We start from the raw sequence: 14,247 nt of genomic DNA, 5'->3' as shown, positions 1-14,247 counted from the left end.
TCTCTACATCTGCGTCTTTATTCCTGTCCTGCGCCAACGTTCATCAGAACCTTTTTTTTTTTTAGATTCTATATATATGTGTTAGCATACGGTATTTGTTTTTCTTTCTCTGACTTACTTCACTCTGTATGACAGACTCTAGGTCCATCCACTTCACTACAAGTAAGTCAATATGTGCCACATCTTCTTCATCCATTCATCTGTTGATGGACACTTAGGTTGCTTCCATGTCCTGGCTTCTGTAAACAGTGTTGCAATGAACATTGTGGTACAAGACTTTTTGAATTATGGTTTTCTCAGGGTATATGCCCAGTAGTGGGATTAATGGGTCATATGGTAGTTCTATTTTTAGTTTTTTAAGGAACCTCCATACTGTTCTCAATAGTAGCTGTATCAATTTACATTTCCACCAACAGTGCAAGAGGGGTCCCTTTTCTCCACACCCTCTCCAGCATTTATTGTTTATAGATTTTTTGATGATGGCCATTCTGACTGCTGGGAGGTGATACCTCACTGTAGTTTTGATTTGCATTTCTCTAATGATTAGTGATGTTGAGCATCCTTTCATGTGTTTGTTGGCAATCTGTATATCTTCTTTGGAGAAATGTCTATTTAGGTCTTCTGCCCGTTTCTGGATTGGGTTTTTTGTTTTTGTGATACTGAGTTGCATGAGCTGCTTGTATATTTTGGAGATTAAACCTTTGTCAGCTGCTTCATTTGTAAATATTTTCTCCCATTCAGAGGGTTGTCTTTTCATCTTCTTACGGTTTCCTTTGCTGTGCAAAAGCTTTGAAGATTCACTAGGTCCCATTTGTTTATTTTTGCTTTTATTTTCATTTCTCTAGGAGGTGGGTCAAAAAGTATCTTGCTGTCATTTATGTCACAGAGTGTTCTGCCTATGTTTTCCTCTAAGAGGTTTATAGTGTCTGGCCTTACATTTAGGTCTTTAATCCATTTTGAGTTTATTTTTGTGTATGGTGTTAGGAAGTGTCCTAATTTCATTCTTTCACATGTAGCTGTCCAGTTTTCCCAGCACCACTTATTGAAGAGGCTGTCTTTTCTCCATTGTATATTCTTGCCTCCTTTATCAAAGATAAAGTGACCATATGTGCGTGGGTTTATCTCTGGGCTTTCTATCCTGTTCCATTGATCTATATTTCTGTTTTTGTCCAGTACCATACTGTCTTGATTACTATAGCTTTGTAGTAGAGTCTGAAGTCAGGGAGCCTGATTCCTCCAGCTCCATTCTTCTTTCTCAAGATTGCTTTGGCTATTCGGGGTCTTTTGTGTGTCTATACAAATTGTGAATTTTTTTGTTCTAGTTCTGTGCAAAATGCCAGTGGTAGTTTGATAGGGAATGCATTGAATCTGTAGATTGCTATGGGTAGTATAGTCATTTTCACAGTCTTGATTCCTCCAATCTAAGAACATGGTATATAGCTCTCCACCTGTTTGTATCATCTTTAATTTCTTTCATCGGTGTCTTATAGTTTTCTGTATACAGGTCTTTTGTCTCCTTAGGTAGGTTTATTCCTAGGTATTTTATTCTTTTTGTTCCAGTGGTAAATGGGAGTGTTTCCTTAATTTCTCTTTGATATTTTTCACCTTTAGTGTATAGGAATGCAAGAGATTTCTCTGCATTAATTTTGCATCCTGCTACTTTACCAAATTCATTGATTAGCTCTAGTAGTTTTCTGGTAGCATCTTTCGGATTCTCCATGTATAGTACCATGTCATCTGCAAACAGTGACAGTTTTACTTCTTCTTTTCCAATTTGTTCCTTTTATTTCTTTTTCTCCTCTGATTGCTGTGGCTAAAACTTCCAAAACTATGTTGAATAAGAGTGGTGAGAGTGGTGAGTGTGGGCAACCTTGTCTTGTTCCTGATCTTAGTGGAAATGGTTTAGTTTTTCACCATTGAGAATGATGTTGGCTGTGGGTTTGTCATTTATGGCCTTTATTATTTTGAGGTAAGTTCCCTCTATGCCTACTCTCTGGGGAGTTTTTATCATAAATCGGTGTCAAATTTTGTCAAAAGCTTTTTCTGCATCTATTGAGATGATCATATGGTGTTTCTCCTTCAATTTGTTAATATGGTGTATCACATTGACTGATTTGCCTACACTGAAGAATCCTTGCATTCCTGAGATAAACCCCACTTGGTCATGGTGTATGATCCTTTTAATGTGCTGTTGGATTCTCTTTGTTAGTATTTTGTTGAGAATTTTTGCATCTATGTTCATCAGTGATATTGGCCTGTAGTTTTCTTTTTTTGTGACATCTTTGTCTGGTTTTGGTATCAGGGTGATGGTGGCCTCGTAGAATGAGTTTGGGAGTGTTCCTCCCTCTGCTATATTTTGGAAGAGTTTGACTTGAGTATTTTCTATTTGATCAGAACTACACTGTGAAATTTCATGCTAACCTGTTGATATTTATCTAGTAGAAAGGATAACCCCCAAAATTCTAGTCTCTTATCCTGTGAAGCACTGATCAGTTTTATACCTCACTACAGATCTCATTTAAACATTCCTTTTCTTTAAGATGCCTAGAAGCATTCAATTCCACTAATGCTGTTAGATCATCAGTATTGGGCTGGTTCTCCCAATAATGCCATACATAAATTTCTCGTCTATATTCATTCCTGAATTTTATGACAGTCATATATTTATCTATTGAAAATTATAATTTGATACCTCCTTGTTTGAACTTAATATGGATCTATGATTCACTGGCTAAGTAGAGTTTCTTTCTGTAATCTGAACCTAAATGCTCTTCTTGCTCTATGCTTCAAAAGATTCTTGGTAACCTGTTGCTACATGAATGATATTCTTTCAATAAAAAACTAACATAGATGCATATGCCATCATTATATTCATAATGGTATATATATATTGTCAAAGCAAGGTAGAGAAAGCAGCAATTTTGTGGGAACTTCTATCAGTCCCTACAAGGGCAAGCAAAAAGTACATACTGCAGTTCACTGGATACAGATTGTCAGTCTATCAATTACAGTTTCATTTCTGAATTACACAGTCTTTATGGAAACATAAGCATTTAAATGTTCCACAAAGTACATGAATCAGTTCAGCAGCCAGGAGTTTTAAATTTCTGAACTATTTTTTCTGTCTCTAGAAATGTGGAAATGTATACTTAGCTTTGTTTTTTATTCCCTTTGCATTATTATAGCAGGTAGAGAACAGAACCCACTGTTTCAAATGCCATTTCAGATACCTAGGGTTCTGATAAATTATATGCCAAAGTCCATTCAATGACCAATCTCTCATGCTAGGCATGCAGTTGGTTTAGTCTATGCAATTGTAAATTCAGACAAAAGAGACGTTTGACAGCATTCACAACTTCTTTCAACTCTGTATGGCTGCAGAAAGATGCTCTGCTACTGAAACAATAGGTATTGTTAACAACATCCTAGTTTGAAGCGGCAAGGTCTCACTAAAGAACCTAATAATTAGCCAAACAGTAACTGTGGGAATTGGCATTGTTTCCTTTTCCTATACTTGAAGTTTCTATCTGCTTTTAATGTGATGTTTATTGAGATTAGAGAATTAAAGCAATTAAACAAAGAGTTCCAGTAAGCGATAGATAGACAGATAGATATAGATAACTTGAACATTTTAGATTTTTACGACATTACAAAATTGTCTCTAAAATTTTAGTAAGACCCTTATTACCTTACTGTTACTAGAAAAAAAATTACATATGTTCCTGTTATTATGTTTCTCTAGTTGCCTTTTATTCATTCTTCAACCAAAAGTGCCCAGGATTTTGCCCTCACTGTTCTTTTCAAATAGCTGCTTTATGGTCATTCAGAATTTCTTACTTGCCAAAAGCCAAGTTTGCTTTTCTGTTCATGTCTACAACATCTGAAAGTACTGACCACTTTCTTTTGAATCATAAAATAATCTAAATATCAATATTGATAAGCTTTTAAATTACAGTGAAAAAATATTTAAAGTATTTTGAAACTTGTTAAAGTAGTATGTAAATATAAGTAACTTTATCTTTTTAAAACCCAATATATGTTAGGTGTAAAAACTTAAAGTTGTACCCAGTGGAAATTAATTTAAAAATTCAAGGTTAAAGTTTTAAAAAAGAATATACTTATGATAATCTATAATTGGATAAAAAAATGTTACATCAGCTTTTTCATCACATCATAAGGCAAGGAATTAATTAACAGAATTGGTGAATGTAGAACTTAAACACTTTTGATTCACTACAATGCAATATATGCGCACTGTTACGGACTAAATTGTTTTCCCCCCAGATTCATATGTTAAAGTCCTAACGCCCAGCACCTCAAAATGTGACTATATTTGGAAATAAAATCTTTAAAGAGATTATTATATTAAAATGAGGCCATTAGGGTGGGCTCTAAACCAAACTTATTGATGTCCTTATAAAAAGAGATTAGGACATACAGAGACAACACTGGGGCTACCTGCACATAGAGGAAAGGCCATCAGCAAGCCAAGGAGAGAGGTCTCAGAAAGTCCAAACCTGTAGCACCTTGATCTTGGACTTCCAGCCTTCAAAACGATGAGAAAACAGATTTCTGGTTTTTGAGCCACCCAGTCTGTGGTATTTTGTTATGGCAGCTCTAGCAAATAATACTACTCAAGTATTACTTCAAGTATTATTCAGTAGAGTAGTTTATGCCACAAAATAATTGAGAACAAAATCAAAATCTTGCTAAGAAAAATTATAAAAGGAATGTCTGCATGTGTGTTTAATGTCATACTGGACCATTGTCTAATAGGCCCTTTCAAAGACTGTTTAGTTCCTCTAGGGAATATACCTTTGTTTAATTTACAATTTAATATTGATTAGGTCCCAGTCTCTATGAATTTAAATATTAATGTGTAGACCGAGACATTAAAAAAAAATTTTTGTCCAATAGAGATGCAAATGATTTCCATCAGGTAGTAAATATAACCCCAGTTTTACTGTCCAGTATGACATTAACTAGTTTTATATCTCACTTTATAATCTTAATTCAGAATTTTTTCTTTCACTGATTGTAAATACTTCAGTCTTTTCTGTACTTCTTTGAACCAGATTTACCATCCTGCTGGTTCTCTTATTAATGAGCTAAATAATTCCTTAATATACATTCATTAAATATTTGTACAAGTCATGTTTTTAACTTTTTGAAAATTATATATTGACAAAGTTGAGTACTTGATTTTTCTTTAATTATTTGCTATATTTAACTAGCCAGAAATAGCAAATATAAACATCCACAAGATTAGAAAGATAACATAAATAGGTAAAACCTGTTAAGAGGGATTATGACAAACCTAGATGATGACTTAAATGTATACCTCTCCCTGAAAAAGAAGACTCAATTTCAGCTGATTGTTTTGATACAGAAATGCTTTATTGTTTCAAAGAAGCGCAAAATAAGTATTTCTGAACTTCATTTGAAGCCTGCCAATTTCTAAATACGGTAAACTGATGTTTTTTAAATTATAAAGTATCTTGTGTTTCAAACAAAACCTGTCTGTGGCTAAACTGGATCAAAGGCATCTAGTGTGATTATACCAAAGTAAAGCAGTGTATATCATTTAGTTCAGCCTAACTCCCTACTTAAAGTATGTTCTACTTCATAAAAGCCTCTGCTTTTGTATTAAATAAATATAATATCCAGTTTACAAAGTGGCCAGGGGATTAAATCAGACAACACACATTAAGAATCCAGTACAATGACGTGTAGTAGGTACTCCATAAATATTAGTTGCTCCCAGAGGGAACTAAAAGACTGCACTTTAGTTTATGTCTCTGTGACAGCTTATAAGGAGCACACACTAGAGAATAGCACAGTACTAGCAATACGTAAGCTAACTGATAAGAAGTTAGTAGTTTTGATAATCTAAAAAATGTGTCCACTTGCAAAAGGTAGAGCTTACTCCTCCACTTGCAAAAGGTAGAGCTTAATTCTCCTCCACTTGAATGCGGGCTGTTCTTTGTGACTGGTTTGTACTAAACAGAATGTGGTACAAACTTAGAGAACAAACTTATGGTTACCAGTGGGGAGGGGTCAGGGGGAGGGATAGTTAGGGAGTTTGGGATTGACATGTACACACTGCTGTATTTAAAATGGATAGCCAACAAGGACCTACTGTATAGCACAGGGAAATCTGTTCAACATTATGTAACAATCCCATTTGTTATGTAAATGGGAAAAGAACTTGAAAAATAATACATACATGTAAATGTATAATTGAATCACTTTGCTGTACACCTGAAACACACACAACATTGTTAATCACCTATACTCAAATATAAAATAAAAAGTTAAAAAAATAAATAAATAGAATGTGGTAGAAATGACACAGTGTGATTTCCAAGACTAAGTCATAAAAGGTATTATAACTTCCATTTTGCTCTCTCTCTCTTTGCATCACTCACTCTGGTGGAAGCCAGCTTCTATGCTATGATGATATACAAGCAACCTTGTGCCAAGGCCCATGTAGGAAAGGAGAGAAGTCTACTGCCAATAATCACAAGAATGGGCTTGAAAGCCAGTCTTCCAGTCCCAGTGAAGCCACTAGATGCCTGCAGTCCTGACCAACATCTTCATTACAACCTCATGAGAAACCCTATGACAACCACCTAGCTTAGCATTCCCTGAATTTCTGACTCACAAAAAGTGTAAGATAATAGACGTTTGCTGTTTTTAAGCCTCTAAGTTTTGGGGTAATTTGCTATGCAGAAATAGAAAACTAATATAGTAGGCAAATCCCTATAATTTTTAAAATTAGATTTTGTTGACTTCCCATCACTTGGATGTTATTTTTAGACCTATATCTAAACTAGACTGTCTATACCAATGACAGTTTTTGTTCCCTTAAATTACCTGTAATTCAGCTTAATGCTAAATCATGAAGGATATTCCATAAATGCTCAAAAATGAAGCCAGGGAAATTTAAAAATAACTTGTCTTGAAATTTTCTGCTCTACTTATACAAAATATGGTTCTGTGATGAAACAACTATATTTGGCCATGATCAAGATGATCCCTCACACAGTCCTCTCCTCAAGAAGGGTAGAATTAGATAGACAGTGCTAGCATCATGAAGAAAATAAGACAGGATAATGACTTCCGTGACTGATCACAGAGGGAATTCTGAGGAGGATGATATTTGAACTGAGCTCAGTGTGACAAGAAGTTGTTAGGCATGTGGAGAATTGGGGGCAGAGCCTACCAAGGAGGAATGAGCTTGGCATATTCTAAAAATGAGTAGAAGTAGGAGGAGCTATATCATAGCTTAAATATGGATACCAACAGATGGAGATATATACCATGTTCTTTGATTGGAAGAATCAATATTGTGACAATGACTATACTACCCAAAGGAATCTACAGATTCAATGCAATCCCTATCAAATTACCAATGGCATTTTTTACGGAACTAGAACAAAAAATCTTAAAATTTGTATGGAAACACAAAGGACCCCAAATAGCCAAAGCAGTCTTGCGGGAAAAAAATGGAACTGGAGGAATCAGACTCCCTGACTTCAGGCTATATTACAAAGCTACAGTAATCAAGACAATATGGTACTGGCACAAAAAACAGAGACATAGATCAATGGAACAAGATAGAAAGCCCAGACATAAACCCACACACCTATGGTCAACTAATCTATGACAAAGGAGAGTCTCTTCAATAAGTGGTGCTGGGAAAACTGGACAGCTACATGCAAAAGAATGAAATTAGGACACTCCCTAACACCATACACAAAAATAAACTCAAAATGGATTAAAGACCTAAATGTAAGACTGGACACTATAAAACTCTTAGAGGAAAACATAGGAAGAACACTCTTTGACATAAATCACAGCAAGATCTTTTTTGATCCACCTCCTAGAGTAATGGAAATAAAAACAAGAATAAACAAATGGGACCTAATGAAACTTCAAAGCTTTTGCACAGCAAAGGAAACCATAAACAAGACGAAAAGACAACCAGAGAAAATATTTTCAAATGAATCAACGGACAAAGGATTAATCTCTAAAATATATAAACAGCTCATGCAGCTCAATATTAAAGAAATAAACAACCCAATCCAAAAATGGGCAGAAGACCTAAATAGACATTTCTCCAAACAAGATATATAGATGGCCAAGAAGCACATGAAAAGCTGCTCAACATCACTAATTATTAGAGAAATGCAAATCAAAACTACAATGAGGTATCACCTCACACCAGATAGAATGGGCATCATCAGAAAATCTACAAACAACAAATGCTGGAGAGGGTGTGGAGAAAAGGGAACCCTTTTGCACTGTTGGTGGGAATGTAAATTGATACAGCCACTATGGAGAACACTATGGAAGTTCCTTAAAAAACTAAAAATAGAATTACCATATGATCCAGCAATCCCACTACTGGGCATATACCCTGGGAAAACCATAATTCAAAAAGACACATGCATCCCAATGTTCATTGCACCACTATTTACAATAGCCAGGTCATGGAAGCAACCTAAATGCCCATCGACAGACGAATGGATAAAGATGTGGTACATATGTACAATGGAATATTACTCAGCCATAAAAAGGAACGAAATTGAGTCATTTGTTGAGACGTGGATGGATCTAGAGACTGTCCTACAGAGTGAAGTAAGTCAGAAAGAGAAAAACAAATATTGTATATTAACGCATGTATGTGGAACCTAGAAAAATGGTACAGATGAACTGGTTTGCAGGGCAGAAGTTGAGACACAGATGTAGAGAACAAACGTATGGGCACCAAGGGGGGAAAACCAAGGTGGGGTTGGGATGGTGGTGTGCTGAATTGGGCAATTGGGATTGACATGTATACACTGATGTGTATAAGATTGATGACTAATAAGGACCTGCATTATAAAAAAACAAGCAAACAAAAAACCCCCAACTAATACTAAACTTTCTTTGGGTTATTTGTATGGAAATATGTTAATATAAATGTTTCAGACATTACATGAAATTTCTAAAAATCTTAAAAAAAAACTGAATTGTAGTGATGCCTGCACAACTTTGTATATTTAGTAAAAAGCATTGAATTTTATACTTAAACTAGATGCATTTTATGATATGTAAACTATACTTCAATAAAGCTGCTTTTAAAAATGCAAAAAAAAAAAAAAAGAAGTTCAATTTGGGTGTATGGTGGGCAGGTACACCCTTAATCAGGAACAGAATCTGTGGCATGTTACAGAGCCCTTTTCTTTTCCTTTAAGGAAAGTTTGCCTCTTCCTAGCTCTGTTCCAATTTCTTAAACACATGAAATGTAGTCCAAGTGAGTATCAGTTTTTGATAGGAGTAGTCACAAAGTTCTACATACAATCTGTGTATATGTCTTTATGAAAAAAGACAAAGGAGGTGTTTCTGACATGGGAGGGTGAGCAGTATCAGGTATCTGTAACTTCCCGGTTCCACTATTTCTCAATTCCTTCCTCTATCTCAAGCTACAAGTCAATCATTTCCTATGGTGGACGCACTTAGAAAATATTCCAGTGTTTTTATTCTCTCAATATAACCAAACAACAAAAACAGTTTACACAGAGGTGTCTTCTTCCCACTAGGCAAAATATTATTTTCAACCTGTAACTCAAATGGATTCATCCTTCATTCTATTTTTATCTCTTCCCACTTCACCCCATATTAAATCTATCAGGCAATCTTAAGGCCTTCATCTGAAACTGTCCACTTCTTTCCATCTCTGCTCTTACTTTCCTTGCTCAAGACATTACCTTCTCTCCCCTGGATGCTACAATAACTTAACTGACTCTCTATTTCCCTCTTAGATGCACTATAACAATCTTCACAGAGCATCCAAAGTGATCACTGTAAAACACAAATTATATCATGTCAGCAAAGAAGAAAACACCATTCTTTACAGTCTGAGTTCTATGTTACATTTGATTGCCAGGTAAGACATGTCTTAACAAACTGATGGACTGTTGGGATTTACTCTCCTGTATGAATGTTTTCAAAAGCACATCACTGATATTTTGTGTGTGTGTGTGTGTGTGTGTGTGTGTGTGTATTAGTTTCTGCTTTATAACAAACTGAATCAGTTATACATATACATATGTTCCCATATCTCTTCCCTCTTGCGTCTCCCTCCCTCCCACCCTCCCTATCCCACCCCTCTAGGTGGTCACAAAGCACCGAGCTGATCTCCCTGTGCTATGCGGCTGCTTCCCACTAGCTATCTACCTTACGTTTGGTAGCATCACTGATATTTTTATAAATACCTAAGTTTACTAAACTGTAGCTCAATTTTAAGTCAAAACTCTATGGAGTGTTTCTCTCTGTAACATTTTCCAGGAAGGCCACCCAGGAAATGAGGTGTAGTGGGCTACCAACTTCCATTGTGTTATTGTTTCTTCTGCACAGTTTTAGTGAACAACAGGTTTTTCTCTAAATTTTGAGTCTGTATTCTTGTTTTCCAAAATATCAGTCCTCTTCTGAAAAATCTCTAATGACTTCCCCCATGTTTAGCATAAAATTCAAAGTCTTTAATGTGGCTTACATGGCTTCTAAACCTCCCTTTTAACTCATATCTTCCTTGCTCACTTTACTCCAGCTAAACCGACATCAATTTTTTTTGAATTGCAAAGAAAGCTTCCTCCTTAGGACCTCTGTACCTGATGTACAAGAAAAAAGAGTATCTGAATGTGCATGGCTTTGCCCTTTCCCTTATTCAGGTATTTGCTCAAATGTTAGTTCCCAGAAAGGTCTCCCTTGACCAGTGGATATTGAGAAGACCATGCCCCCCCCCCCCCCACAACCCCACATCCCCCAACAGGCACAATGACTCATTCCCACCAGTCAATATCATTGCCATCATTTAATATTTTTTTTGGAGCTGTCATATCGATCAAAATTAATTATTTAGTAGTTCACCATCTCCTCACACTAGAATAAGCCCCATGTGATCAGGGATACTGTATGGCTCGTTCACTGCTATATTATTGAAGCCTAGAATTGTGTTTACCCCATGGTAAGTGTCCAATAAATATTTTCAAATGAATATGGCTCTTCTATTCCAAGTAACCTTTGCTCAAGAACCTCTTGCCTAAAATCTGTGCTTCTACCTCGACATCAGTCAGTGTAGGAGTCATCTTAAGTCACAGCTCCTTTGTTCTTTTTTTTTTTTTTAAGTTTGCATTTTCTGATTATATGGGAATTTGTAAGAGTAGCTGACCATTGAAATTGGAACTCTCTTTTTATTTTTATTTATTTATGTCTGTGTTGGGTCTTCGTTTCTGTGCGAGGGCTTTCTCCAGTTGTGGCAAGCGGGGGGCGCTCTTCATCGCAGTGCGCGGACCTCTCACTATCGCGGCCTCTCTTGTTGCGGAGCACAGGCTCCACATGCGCAGGCTCAGTAACTGTGGCTCACGGGCCTAGTTGCTCCGTGGCACGTGGGACCTTCCCAGACGAGGGCTCGAACCCGTGTCCCCTGCATTAGTAGGCAGATTCTCAACCACTGTGCCACCAGGGAAGCCCTGTTCTTTAATCAGCTGTGGTATTTTCCTTGATTTTACCTGTGAGCTCAAAATTGGCAAATCACTATCCTTTACCCAGCAAAGATGTATACAAGAAGGAGAGGTATCATTTAATGTGGAGGAGTAATTTTAAGAAAGGGCAATTAGGCCGCTAATAATCTGAAGGTATGAAGACCCAGGGTGTGTAACAGTAGTACGAGGGATGAGAGTGCCATATAACAGTGTGGAAGAATAATGACGACTGGTGAGACTGAGTGACTAAGAAGAGATAATAAAGCAAAGATCAGAAGAATGAACAGACAATGTTGTACTGAGGATAAAATAGCACCATAACCACTTTTGCATTAAAACTGCCACATCTTGACTTCTAGAGCCCTTCTTTTTTTTCTATTCATACCAAGAATCATTTTATGACCATCAGAGTCATGTAACTTTGTGGCTCTTATTCCTGTCCTTTAAATAAGAATTTACTGACACCTTGGTCCTGATTTGTCTCTGAGACTACTAGTTATTTAGACTACTTCTGTTGGCATATATTAGATTATTTTAGATTACCTTTCACCTTTTGATTCATGTCTCTAAAAAAACAGTTTTAATTGATTCTTATTATTATATATTTGTATTATTCAATTATTATATAACATATTATATAATATATACTATCTTTTATTGTTTATTATTCATAGTTGTCATATCTCTTAACCTACCCAAGTTATAGACCCAGAATCTGAAGCACAACAAGTAGAAAATGATGTTTCCCCTAGGTATGAGTTCGAGTGTACAGTAAGTGAATAAGAGTGTGTATTGATGTAGTTTTAGTGGATTAATTCTGTTATTAAAGCGAGGTTCAGTTACACCAATGTTATCACTTGCACTGGGCCTAGTAAAAGAAGTATCAATTGAGAAGCCCAAAGACCAAATATTTGTAGGATGCTTTCTCAGCCATGTTTGCTATTGGCAAACATTTCAGATATTAAACTTACTCTACTGTTAGGGTCAGTTGCATAATGGTAATGAAATGATAGGAGTTCTGTGGAGACATATACATAATAAAGATCAATTAATGCCTTTGCATTGCTTTTTCTTTTTTAAGAGTCAAATTCAATGATGAAAACCAGTCACCAAGTGATCAATTTGTTTGACACGAGTGGAAATTATTTCTAGGAGTCACACTGAGACATCCTGAAAGATATCAGGGCATCTCTGAATTGAGGAATGACACAGAAGAAATGAGGATTTAAGCTAGTCCAGCAATGACGAGTTTACAGTTCTCCACCTCAGACATTTTATTCTAAAGGTAACCTAAGACTTATACAAATGGAGGCAGAGTGTTATTTTTCTGGGGATTCGTCCCATGACACTCCAGATAGGTACATTAGGAAAGAAATATACTTATATTTTTAGAATGAAAGAAGAATGTCTTCTCTTATCATTTTAAATATAACAGCCTGTCAGTTCAGGCTATAACAAAATACCATAGACTGGGTGTCTTAAACAATAAACATCTGTTTCCCACAGCTTGGGAGGCTGAGAAGTCCAAGATCAATGTGCCAGCAGATTCTATGTCTGGTGAGGACTCTTCATGGTTCAGGTAGCCACCTTCTGGTGTAACCTTCACATGGAAGAGAGAGAGAGAACTCTGGCCACGTCTTATTCTTACAAAGGTGTTAATCACATCATAGGAGCTCTACACTACCATGACTTTAACCTAAATCTCTCTCAAAAGCCCTACCTCCAAATCCCATGATATTGGGGATTAGGGATTCAACATATGAATTTTAGGGTGAAAGAAGCTGAATGTTCACAGCATTCAGAAGTATAGAATATTTAACTCACGCTGAAATCCACATACACTAAACTAAATAACTGCAACAGTAAATTCTGAAATAACTCATATTTATAAGAAGTTAAGAGGTGTATATAAGAATTTAAGAGGTGTATATAAGGGATATACATTACATAATAGCTCAACCCCCATCTTATCTTAGGTACAATTTTGAATTGAAAAATATACATATTTTAAAAGTTTGGTTTTCACATATTAATATCACTTAATCTATGATCATGCCAAAATATCAATATTATTAATCTTAAAGTAATGTCTTGTTAAAGGCTCGGCAAAAAGCTCTAATAAAGTATTTGTTGTATACATAAATATAAATATATATATATATATATGACTAGAGTCATCTTTCAATACTTTTAACATTACATAACGTGCTTAGAAATAAATCAGGTACAACATTCAATATGAAGTACAAAAAATAATTAAATTCCCATAATTCAAGAGAAGAAATTTGAAAAACACAAATGATTCAGCTTGAATTTATCAAAATAATTACCTTGATACTCCATGTATATTGTGTGAATAGCATCCCATGGACATAGGAAGAACGACATTAACTGAGAGTCTCAGAAACAAAAGCTCAGACTAAACATATAGAATGGAATGTAACACTGAGATGATCATTTGCATACTTCATACATTAGGAACATGTTGTCTCAATTATCTTCATTTTAGGAACAAACATTTTTTTGCACAAATTATCTAAATACCTGATGTAATTGCCAATGGCGTTTTGCATAAGTAATCACAATTATAATGTACCTCTTCAAGTTCAAAATTTTTGTAGCGGTAACTATGATAGTTCTAATTTACTCAAGTTATACCCTTCTTACAAATCAAATCCTCAAAGCTCTAAAATTTTATAGTAACTTTTAATTCATTCAC

General features: G+C 35.6%; 1 protein-coding gene across 1 annotated transcript in view; it reads right to left on the bottom strand.

Annotated features, from left to right (window-relative positions):
• Window positions 1-14,247, bottom strand: part of LRP1B (LDL receptor related protein 1B) — a 1,616,178-nt gene that overhangs the window by 900,166 nt on the left and 701,765 nt on the right. The gene's annotated exons all lie outside the window — the stretch shown is intronic.

Source organism: Pseudorca crassidens, chromosome 6 (assembly GCF_039906515.1).
Source record: "Pseudorca crassidens isolate mPseCra1 chromosome 6, mPseCra1.hap1, whole genome shotgun sequence".
Classification (NCBI taxonomy): Eukaryota; Metazoa; Chordata; class Mammalia; order Artiodactyla; family Delphinidae; genus Pseudorca; species Pseudorca crassidens.
Note: the sequence above shows the minus strand (reverse complement) of the source record. Positions and strands in the feature narration are given on the sequence as shown.